The sequence below is a fragment of the Octopus sinensis genome, linkage group LG13, assembly GCF_006345805.1.
Source record: "Octopus sinensis linkage group LG13, ASM634580v1, whole genome shotgun sequence".
Lineage (NCBI taxonomy): Eukaryota > Metazoa > Mollusca > Cephalopoda > Octopoda > Octopodidae > Octopus > Octopus sinensis.
Genome location: NC_043009.1, coordinates 577,093 through 588,398, shown reverse-complemented (window position 1 = coordinate 588,398; position 11,306 = coordinate 577,093). Strand labels below are relative to the sequence as shown.

At 36.3% G+C, this 11,306-nt stretch overlaps 2 long non-coding RNA genes across 2 annotated transcripts; one reads left to right on the top strand and one right to left on the bottom strand.

Annotated features, from left to right (window-relative positions):
• Positions 1 to 773: 773 nt before the first annotated feature.
• LOC118765738 lies at positions 774 to 2,145 on the top strand. Its single transcript, XR_005001608.1, has 2 exons — positions 774 to 811; positions 2,033 to 2,145. It is a non-coding gene; the product is annotated as an uncharacterized LOC118765738 (long non-coding RNA).
• Positions 1,969 to 8,315, bottom strand: LOC118765737. Its single transcript, XR_005001607.1, has 3 exons — positions 8,305 to 8,315; positions 6,340 to 6,341; positions 1,969 to 2,155 (listed from the first exon to the last, which is right to left on the bottom strand). It is a non-coding gene; the product is annotated as an uncharacterized LOC118765737 (long non-coding RNA).
• Between the last annotated feature and the right edge of the window lie 2,991 nt (positions 8,316 to 11,306).

The following is an 11,306-nucleotide window of genomic DNA, read 5'->3' as shown; positions in this document are numbered from 1 at the left end:
AGAGTCAATGAGTATCGAAAAAGAAAAAAACCACTCCTCAAATGAAGAACTATTTACAAAACGTGTAGAATCCAAAATGGGAAAACAGGAAAATGTTGGGAAGAGGAAATCAAGTTTTGAAGAAAAGAAGCTTCCCTCAGCGTATTTCAATCCCCACTCCATACACAAAAAAGAGATACGGAATGACAAGAACAGCTGACTTTTGTTAAAGAAATGGATAGTAAAGAAAAAAGACTGAAGAAATGGTTTTAGCATTGTGGAAACAGGTTGAAAATAGCTACGAAGTTGCTTCAGTTTAACCAACAATCTTTCGCGACTTTGATTTTGAGATTACGTTTTTTTCGTCGTTTCTGTGTGCGTGTATGTATGAGTGTTTGTATGTGAGTGTGTGTGTGTGTGTGTGTGTGTGTGTGTGTGTGTGTGTGTGTGTGTGCGTGTGTGTGTGTGTGGTATTAATATGGGGGTGGTAAGATGAGTTTAATAGTTTAGGTCTTGTGTATGCAAAAAGAAAATCTACCCTTTCCGAGTCTGGGTGAAGCTACACCCTTTTGTCTTATAAAGAAAAGGTCACATTGTATGACGTAGTCTGGTGGAGGTGGTATATTATTCCTGGAAAAATGGCTAGATGGAATGTGGTTGATGATAGGTTTGGTTCGATTAAAGCTGAAACTGGTTTTATTATTGTTATTATTATTATTATTATTATTATTATTATTATTATTATTATATTATTATTTCATTACTACTACTACTACTACTACTACTACTACTACTAATAATAATAATAATAATAATAATAATAATAATAATAGTAGACTTCAAGAGGAGGAAAACTAACTTAACCATGTCATGGGTAGTTTATCGTAAGGCGTACGATATGATCCCACATTCTTGGATTATGGAATGTATGAACTTATTTGGTATTGCATCGAATGTTGAACGATTGCTTGGAAAAAGTATGGCGAAGTGGCAGATGGAATTGACAGCATAAGGAAGAAGTTTAAGGACAATAGAAATCAGGATAGACTTCTTCCAAGAAGACTACCTGTCCCCACTGATCTTTATGCTATTCGTGATACAACTAAGACTGATTCTGAGGAAAGCAAAGAGCCGCCAACAAAAAGTCAACTACTTGTTATTCAAAGATGAATCCCAAGTCAGTTCCCTCGTTGATACGGTGTATACTTTCAGTGCTGATAAGAAAAGAATGCATGGACAATTTCATAGGGATCCTGAAGATAAGACAGGCAGAGAATGACTAAAAGTGATTTAATACCAGAAATGGAGGCTCTAATCTGTGCTGCTCAAGAGCAAGCATTAAGAAACAATTACATCAAATACAGAATAGACAACACATCAGAAAGTGAGAAGTACAAAACTTGTGGGCAAAATGGTGAAACCGTATGGCATATTATCAGTCGCTGCTAACCCAGAAAGAACATAAGAGACGTCATGACAATATAGCAAAGATTGTCCATTAGACACTTTGCAACAAGTATGGACTTATTTACATTATTTACACTTGAAGGATATTTGTACTCATCTTGTTTGTTGTTAACACAACGTTTCGGCTTATATACCCTCCAGCCTTCATCAGGTGTCTTGGGGGAAATTTCGAACCTGGGTTCTCATTCCTAAGGTATTTTTCGATGTTATTATTATTATTATTATTATTATTATTATTATTATTATTATTATTATTATATTATTATTATTATTATTATTATTATTATTATTATTCAGGTCACTGCCTGGAATCCGTCAAATGTACATAATATGAATAATGTACATAATTTCTCATCTCTTAAATATAAAATTGAAGTATGGACTTGACAGAGCAAAAAAGTGATACGAGCATAAACCCGAAGGCATCAATTAAAATGATAATGCAAATATCCTATGGGATTTTATGATTCAGTGCGACCATGAGATAGAGAATAGGAAACCAGATATTGTGTTATTTGAGAAAGAAAGCAAATCATGCTGGATCATAGACACAGCATGCCCAGCTGACAACAAGGTATACGATAAGGAAGAAAGAAAAGTCGAAAAATATAACAAGTTAGCTTGGAAGGTTAAACAGTTGTGGTCGCTGAAAAAGGTGGTAGTAGTACCAATAATTGTCGGAGTCCTGGGAACAGTGAGTAAAAATCTACTACTACTAATAATAGGGGCTGCAATATAGGTGGAACATTTGCAGAAAACGGCACTGCTTGGAACCGTTCGAATACTCTGGATGGTGCTCGAAAAATAAGGTGTGTTACCGTAGTACATCTTCAGCATTAGAAGCTGTGCAAAGACAATATGATAATAATAATAATAATAAATAATAATAATAATAATAATAATAATAATAATAATAATAATAATCATAATAATAATAATAATAATAATAAACTAATAATAATAATAATAATAATAATAATAATAAGACTAATAAAATAATAATAATAATAATAATAATAATAATAATAATAATAATAATAATAATAATAATAATAATAATAATATAATAATACCAGGCATGGCTCTCATGGCTTCTGATCTTAACTGATTGGAAGTGTTATCATGTACATTGTTTTGTCTTGGTATAAAAGATGGGCTACAGCAAATATTCTGCTCAATACCACAGATTTGCTTGTCAGTTGTTTGACCTTAACCAGTTGAGCATGTCCCTTAGTGGCTGACGATATGTGCATCTCTGATCACGAGCAGAAGTAGTGGGGGAGCATCATAAAGCCATGTGTTGAGAGGATTCTTTGGGTTTGAATAGTTCACCTCTGGAAACATGGGTGGTTCTTTCAACATCCTTAAACAACCCTTATTCAGGGACCGTTTGAGCGGGATGGGCTACTCACCTGAAGAAAATTCTAATTAACTGGGCCCCACCTGCAAGGTCATGTGCTGTTTATCTTGATATGAGATCACCATGTCGCGCACATATGGTTGTGATGCATGTGCCTGGTGTACCTTTATCAGACGGGTAGTCATGATGGTTATATTGGGCTTCGTATATTTTACCCCAGTGTCACTTTGATGGCATGAACTGCTCTCTCACTCAATAATAATAATAATAATAATAATCCTTTCTATTATAGGCACAAGGCCCGTAATTTCTGGGGACGAGTACAATCGATCACATCGACCTCAGTACTCAACTGGTACTTAATTTATCGACCTCGATAATTCGGCTGAATTTGAACGCAGAACGTGAAGGCGAACGAAATGCCGGTAAAAGCATTTTACCCGACGTGCAGAAGATTCTGCCAGCTCGCTGCCTACTACTACTACTACTACTACTACTACTACTACTACTACTACTACTACTAATAATAATAATTATAATAATAATAATATAATATAATAATAAAATTCTTTGCCCATACCAGTAACCACATATAGCTTCGGTATCATTAAGTGGAGTTGCACTGACATGCAGAATATGGATGGAAAGATTCGTAAATCTTTACAAGGTACCGAATGCACAAGCCAAAATCAGATGTAGACAGATTTATCTCCCCCCCACCCTCGCCCCACCAAAATAGGTGTAAGAGGCCTGATGCAGCTCGAGCAATCCTCCAACTCAGCAATAATAGGACTTGAAATGTACCTTAATACAACTAGTGATGTTCTCTTACGAACTGAACTGAATCATGAAAATTCCAAGCAAGCTTGAGTCATGAAGCATAATCAGAAATTTAAAATGTGTCTTGGCCTACAAGTTAACAATAAGAATGACCAAAGAGACCTAAATACTGACAGACCTACCATCGCTTCTCCTAATTTAGAAATTAACAACCAGAAATACCAACGAGATCCAAATAGTGACAGACCTATCACTGATGCAAAAAAACATCAAACAAAAAGCAAGGAAGGCTTGCATGAATAATATCGAAGACAACTGGAAAGGTAAACTCCTGCATGGAAAATACCCTAACTGCCTGTTCAAGCCAGATATTGATCAAAATCTGACACACCAATGGCTACAAAGGACAGGTCTGAAAGGGGAAAACAGAAGGTTTTGTTATTGCAGTGCAAGATCAGATCTTGCCTAGCAGAACGTCCTTAAAGATGGATTTGACCCCTCGTGCAGAATTTGCGGAAATTTCACAGAGACAATCGATCATGTTGTTTCTGGCTGCCCAATTCTCGCTGAAAAGGAGCACCTCATAATACATGACAAACTAGGGCAGTACATCCACAAGATTGCTTGTAAATACTACAAAATTAAATTCCATGATTAGTGGTATAGGCACATTTAGAAGATGTAGTAAATGGCGGGGGCATTACCATCCTTTGGAACTTCCCAACACAAACAGACAGAAAAATTTACTCCAATCGACCAGACATTGTGATCAAGGACTACGACATAGGAATTTGTCTGTTAATAGATAAGTCTGTCCCACAAGATCAAAATGTCTCAAGAAAGGAATACGAAAAGCTTTCTCACTATAAAGATCTGCAAATTGACATCACAAAAATGTGGAAGCTTGATACTACGATAATATCAGTAGTAATTGGTGCGTTAGGAGTGATAAAGAAGGGAGCTGAGAAATTTATTAAACAACTCCCTGGTAAATCCAGTCTCCGTGAACTACAAAAGATAACCTTGATGGGTACAGCCCATATAATACGGAATACACTCTTCATCTAAAATGGAATAAATGTGGTGATAATTTCAGCATGCATAGCAAAAGTGCCCTTGCTACTCTTGGCCTCCAGAGGATGCCCGGTAATAAGGCAGCTGAAATAAAGTTACAATGAAAGGAAACCATAAATAACAGCAGCAACAATAACAACAACAACAGCAACAACAACAATCATGCCTCCTCAGAATCAGTGTTGTGGCAGGGGTCGAGTCGGCTAGATCGACCCCGGTACGCAATTGGTACCTACTTTATCGACCCTGAAAGCATGAAAGGTAAAGTCGACTTCAGCAGAATTTGAACTCAGAACGTGAAGACGTACGAAATGCCAAGCAAAATGCTTAGCGGCATTTCGTCCGTCTTTACGGTCTAAGTTGAAATTCCGCCGAGAACGACTTTGTATTTCATCCTTTCAGTATCGATAAAATAAGTGACAGTAGACCACTGGGGTTGATGTAATCGATTTACCGCCGCTCATGAAATTGCTGGCCTTGTGCCAAAATTTGAAACCAATATTAAATCTCATTTGCACCGACAAGCTACTCTCTATAATTAACAATGCTCTCAGCACTTTGCTGACACGGGTATACTTATATCATTATAATTAACACACATACACTCGAAACGAGGGATCTTCTACGTCGGAAGAAAGAATACCTCGAATGCGATAGAAGCCTTACCTAACATTGAAATCGAATTCCTCCTCCGGGGCTGACAAAATCTGTAAACTTTAAAAACACGATTTAATCCACTCCACCAAAACGATAACTTTACATCAGTGACATAAATATGTATTTGTAAATATCAAAATTTTTTCTTAGTACACAACCACTCTAACAGGTCCTTAGGTACCTGCAATTTGCGGATCTTTTCGGTTTGAACGGCAGTTTTTTCTAGCGGTGTCATATGAAATTGTCACCCATAATTATAACCCTAGAATCAATCTATTGCATTTCAATCTCTTTTAGGGTTAGGGTTAGTTAGGGTTAGGGTTAGGGGTGGAGGAAGGGTATCTTTTTTTCTTCACAAATGTAAATAAACCCAATCTGTTTCTTAAACGAGGGACATATTCATACGGCACAGAATGCTTTTTAACTCAATAGACGTCACTGATTGGTTGAAATTGCAGAAATTGAAGAAAAAAAACAACAAATATCTTACAAACTATAAAATTTTCTCAATAAAGCCAAGAGAAAAAGATGTTTTATAAACACATTCTACCAGTATACGAAGTTTAAAAGTGTTTAGTTACGTGGAAATTATTTTAAAAAACTGCCGTTCAAACCGAAAAGATCCCAATTTGCCGTTAGTACTAAAATGGTTCCTCATTCCAGCTCTACGTGGTTGCCTGCCTGTCCTGCTTGAAATAGTAGCCAAATATTCCGAAAGTTACACGTTATTGTAATGGCTCTCAATCATTTTGATTCCATTATGGACAAGATGTGAACTAAAAAAAATTACTGGAACAATTCGTATACAAAATTTTAAAATTTGTCTTAATTTTTAAATATTTTGAAAAAGATACGCTTTGTTTAGTTTGTAAAGTCTAAAATTATATTTTTAAAAATTCAAATTAAAAAATGGTATGAATTAAAAAATTTAGGAAAAGAAACGAAATTAGCGGTTCGGCAAAAGCGAACGATAAAATAAGTACCAAATTTTAAAAAGACTAAGTACTTGGGTTGAGTTGTACGACTAAAGATCTAAATATTTCAATGTGGTGCCCCAGCATGGTCGCAATCCGATGACAGAAACACGAAGAAAAATAAAAGATAAATGACGGAATAAAAATGTGTCGCAGGTGATGATAATCAGATGTTGATAGTTCCTTTGCTTCAGGTTGCCTATATTCTTCGATGGCACTCCCTCCTCCACCAGAAAAAAGGAAAGAAAAACCTAAAGAAAAGAAGTAAGAAAGGAAAGGCAGGCTGCTCATTGTATAAAAGAATTTCTTCAATGTTGGTTAATTCTCAGAAATCTATTAAATAGGAAGAATTTAGAACACTATTGATTTTGCCATTGAATAGAATAAAATACTTAATATGGCGAATGAGAGTTGCAGGAATATAATATGCATCATTCGGAGTTGTTTGTTTAGAAAGTCAATTAAGAATCTCTCTCCATTTGCGTCATACGCCATTTTAACTAGGATACATGAGTCAAAGACAATGAAGGAGGCACTGAGTGAGAGAGGGAGGGGGAGAAAGAGAAGGATGGAGAGGTAAAGCGAGAGAAAGAAAGGGAGAGGGAGAGGGAGAGAAAGAGATATAAAGACAGAGTAAGAGAGAGAGAGAGAATAAGAGACATAAAGAAAGAGAGTAAGAGAGAGAAAGAAAAAGAAAGAGATGGAGAGAGAAAGAGAGAGAGAGAGTAAGAAAGGGAGAGAAAAAAGGAAAGAGATGGAGAGAGAAAGAGAGAGAAACAGAGGAGAAAGCAAAGAGAGAGAGAGAGAGAGAGAGAGGGAGAAACACGGAAGGAGAGAGGCAAGGAGAGAAATAAAGGGAGAAAAAGAGTGAGAGAGAATGGAAGCAGGGTGAGAGTCAGAGAGAAAGAGAGAGAGAGAGAGAGAAAGCGAGAAAAGGAGAGAAAAAAGAAAAGAGAGAGAAAGGGAAAGAAAGAAAGAAAGAGAAAGGTATGAAGGAAGAGACAGAGAGAGATGATATATTTGAGAGAAGCGAGATTAGCTTTCAGCGAGCGTTGATTGTGGAGTGAGATTGCTTAAAGTGGGTCACATTCGTCGCAGAGATTCAAACTAAACATTTTCGATTCCTAACATTAAGCACGGGTATATCTATCTATCTATCTATCTATCTATCTATCTATCTATCTATCTATCTATCTATCTATCTATCTGTCTATCTATCTATCTGTCTATCTGTCTGTCTGTCTGTGTAGCTATCTGTCTGTCTGTTAATCTATCTATCTATCTATCTATCTATCTATCTATCTATCTATCTATCTATCTATCTATCTGTCTGTCTGTCTGTCTGTCTGTCTGTCTGTCTATATGTCTGTCTGTCTGTCTGTCTATCTGTCTGTCTATGTATCTATTTGTCTGTCTGTTAATCTATCTATCTATCTGTCTGTCTGCCTGTCGATCTAACTATCTGCCTATCTGTCGATCTATTTACCTATATCTGTCTGTTTGCCTGTCTGTCTCTGTTTCTCTGACTCTCTCTCTCTCTCTCTCTCTCTACACACACACACATATATACATATCAATCCTTCCATCCATAAATACATCCTGCACACACACACACACACACACACCACAAGTACGCACTCAACCACCCACTCACTCTCACATGCACGCGTGACCAACAACCTAATACGATATAAAGACAAACGCATGTACGCTCCGCTTCTGTGTTGACATAAGGCAGGAAGAACGATATCTGTTTCATGACAATTATATATTTTCGTATCGTGGAACTGAGCTTAATGGTAATTACGATAAGCAAGGTAATGTCTAGTGCATTCAATAAATTAAAAGGCAGCAGATATTCATCGTATCTACCATTGAAATAACAGCAATTTACTGAATTACCCCCGGTGTTCTATATTTTTAAAATAGCATCTAAAAAATTAGTTGAAAAACGTTTTTTTTTCATTATCTATTTCACAAAAGCAGTGGATGTGTGGTAAGTAGCTTGCTTACGAACCACATGGTTCCGAGTTCAGTCCCACTGCGTGGAACCTTGGCCAAGTGTCTTCTACTATAGTCTCGGGCTGAACAAAGCCTTGTGAGTGGATTTGGTAGGCGGAAACTGAAAGAAGCCCGTCGTATATATGTATGTGTGTGTATATGTTTGTGTGTCTGTGTTTGTCCTCCACCAACATCGCTTGACAACCGATGCTGGTGTGTTTACGTCCCCGTAACTTAGCAGTTCGGCAAAAGAAACCGATAGAATAAGTACTAGGCTTCCAAAGAATAAGTCCTGGGGTCGATTTGCTCAACTAAAGGCAGTGTTCCAGCATGGCCACAGTCACATGACTGAAACAAAAGAGTAAAAGAGTATGTGGTTATGTGTGTGGGTGTTTTTAGCCAGCAAAAAGCTCTGAAACGGCTCGTCCTCGAGAAAATCGAAGTTGATTTTCGAAATCTGCGTTCCAACGAGATGGTTGTCCGTAAACAGTAATAATAAAAATATAATTTTCTATGAGAAATAATTCAACTTTTTAGATCGACAACTCGCCCACTATCTATCACCATCACTCTATCTCTATATATATTTACCACACACTTTGTTACTCTCCATCTCTCTCTCTCTCTGTATATCTATTAACACTCACGCATTGCTTTCATTTTGTTTAAAACTTCGTTTTCTAATGTTTATTCTCATTTTATCAAAGCTTTCACGTACAAACCCTGTTTTCTGACGATAAGAATGATCAAACTTTAAATTGCTAGAACATTTTTCTAAAATTTTTCTGGAATAAATAAATCACGAACTCGGATTCAGCGTGAAAAAGTACATCAATATACGAAATTTGAAAATTTTCGATCAATTTTAAAATTTCAAGATCTGTGACAACATTAGAAAACATCTCTCTCTCTCTCAATTTCTCTTTCTTCCTCTCACTTTCTTTGTCTCTCTCTCTTTCATTTTTCGCTTTTCTCATGGTAAATTTTCCCTTCTCTATATGGATAGATAGATAGGTAGGTAAGTAGATAGATTAGTAGATATAGAAATATGTGTGTATATATGTTTATATGTATATATGTGTATGTATGTGCATGTGTGCACATACATGTATGTATGTATATGCATGAGTAATATATATTTATATGTATAGGCACACAAACAAACACACACACACACACACACACACACACATATATATATATATATATATATATATATATATATATTCATACGTATACATTGACATTGTACGTAGGTATCTATGCGTGTGAGCGTATGAGTAAGAAATTGAGTGAGTGAGAGAGTAAATGAATGAGTGAGTAATGGCGGGATGGGGTGAGAGGGAATCTGTGGGTGTGAATGTTAAAGTGTTTTGAGAAGCCTGTACAATACAAGTTAGAAAGGGTTGAAAACATGCAGCAGACAGAAACACTGGCCAACTCTGTCAGCGCATATTTCAATATTATCGTTCTATCATGCGATAATAGCGATTGTCACTTGATAAATGATTTTCTAAAGCAGAAATACTGGAATATTTTGTAGCAGCATACTTACTTCCTACCTACTTATCTACCAACCGACATACATACATACATACATACATACATACATACATACATACATACATACATACATACATACATACATACATTACATACATACATACATACATATATGCATACACACATATACACACTCACACATACACGGGCGCGCGCGTGTGCATATGAGAGAGAGAGAGAGAGAGAGAGAGTGTGTGTGTGTGTGTGTGTGTGCGTATGCAGAAAGAAAAGAAACAAAGATGATGGACAATTATAAGTGATATGAATTCACTACATTTATATAATCATAGTGTAATATGAAGATACATCTTTACAGCTGTTTCAAAAAATGTGTCTCTCATCCTTCCGATGGAAATATTGGATGTTTTCAGCTTCTATATATTAATGTGTGGTGAATTCCTTATTTTAGATATAATTTTGTAGTTCATCACACCTGCACGTCTTTTCAGACAAAACTGGAAATCTTTACTCCCTCCCCTTGGAAACGTACACCAACCTCATATCAGTGGAACCAAATGCAAATTATAAACATGCACATGAGAATGCTCTTAAGGACATTAACAACATCCATTGCAAGCTCATCGCTGATCTAAATTTACTAAATAGAACTGAACCATATATATCTAAACCCCACCACTTCACCTTGAAGGACACAAACCCAACTTCTCCACTAAGCATTCTATTAGACTAGTCTGCCTCACTGAATCAAACTTGGGTCGAATTAGTAAATGCATTATTGACTGTATTCTTCCCCTAGTTAGGACTAACGTTAAGCTTCCGCTCCGGAATTGTACTGGTGACGTCATCACTTGGTTCACATCTCTTCCTGATAAACAGAGCACCCATTTTCTTCAGTTTGACATCTCAAATTATTATTATTCAATATCACCAACTCTCTTAAATGATCCCTTAATATTCGCTCGAAAGTACGCACCTATTTGTCGATCTGACTTTGATATCATCCTGGCTGCTAGGAAAACTAATTCACTTTAAGGATAATGATTGGACCTGCAACACCTATACCGATTTCTTCGATATAACGAGAATAAAAATACAATGAGCAAGATACATAGACAAAATATCATAATAACGTAACTGAAAATGAAGTTAATTTTTTGACCAACTTCGAAATAAAAACCAGTAACTTCTATGGATTACCCAAGATCCACAAATCAAAAGAAATCTAAGATAAAATATAAAAGAAAACAATTCAACATATGTAGAAATTCCGAAATCCAGAGACCTGAAACTACGCCCAATCATTGCAGGACTAGCATCCAGTGCACAACGCTTAAACCACTTAATAGATGTAGTTCTAAACCCTTTATGCAAAATGATACCATGCTTTGTCCTGGATGATATGGACTTTTTAAACTACATACCTAAAAGTGTCCACCAGGAGACAATTCTAGTCTATACACGGATATCCCAAACGACCTAGGAATTGAAGC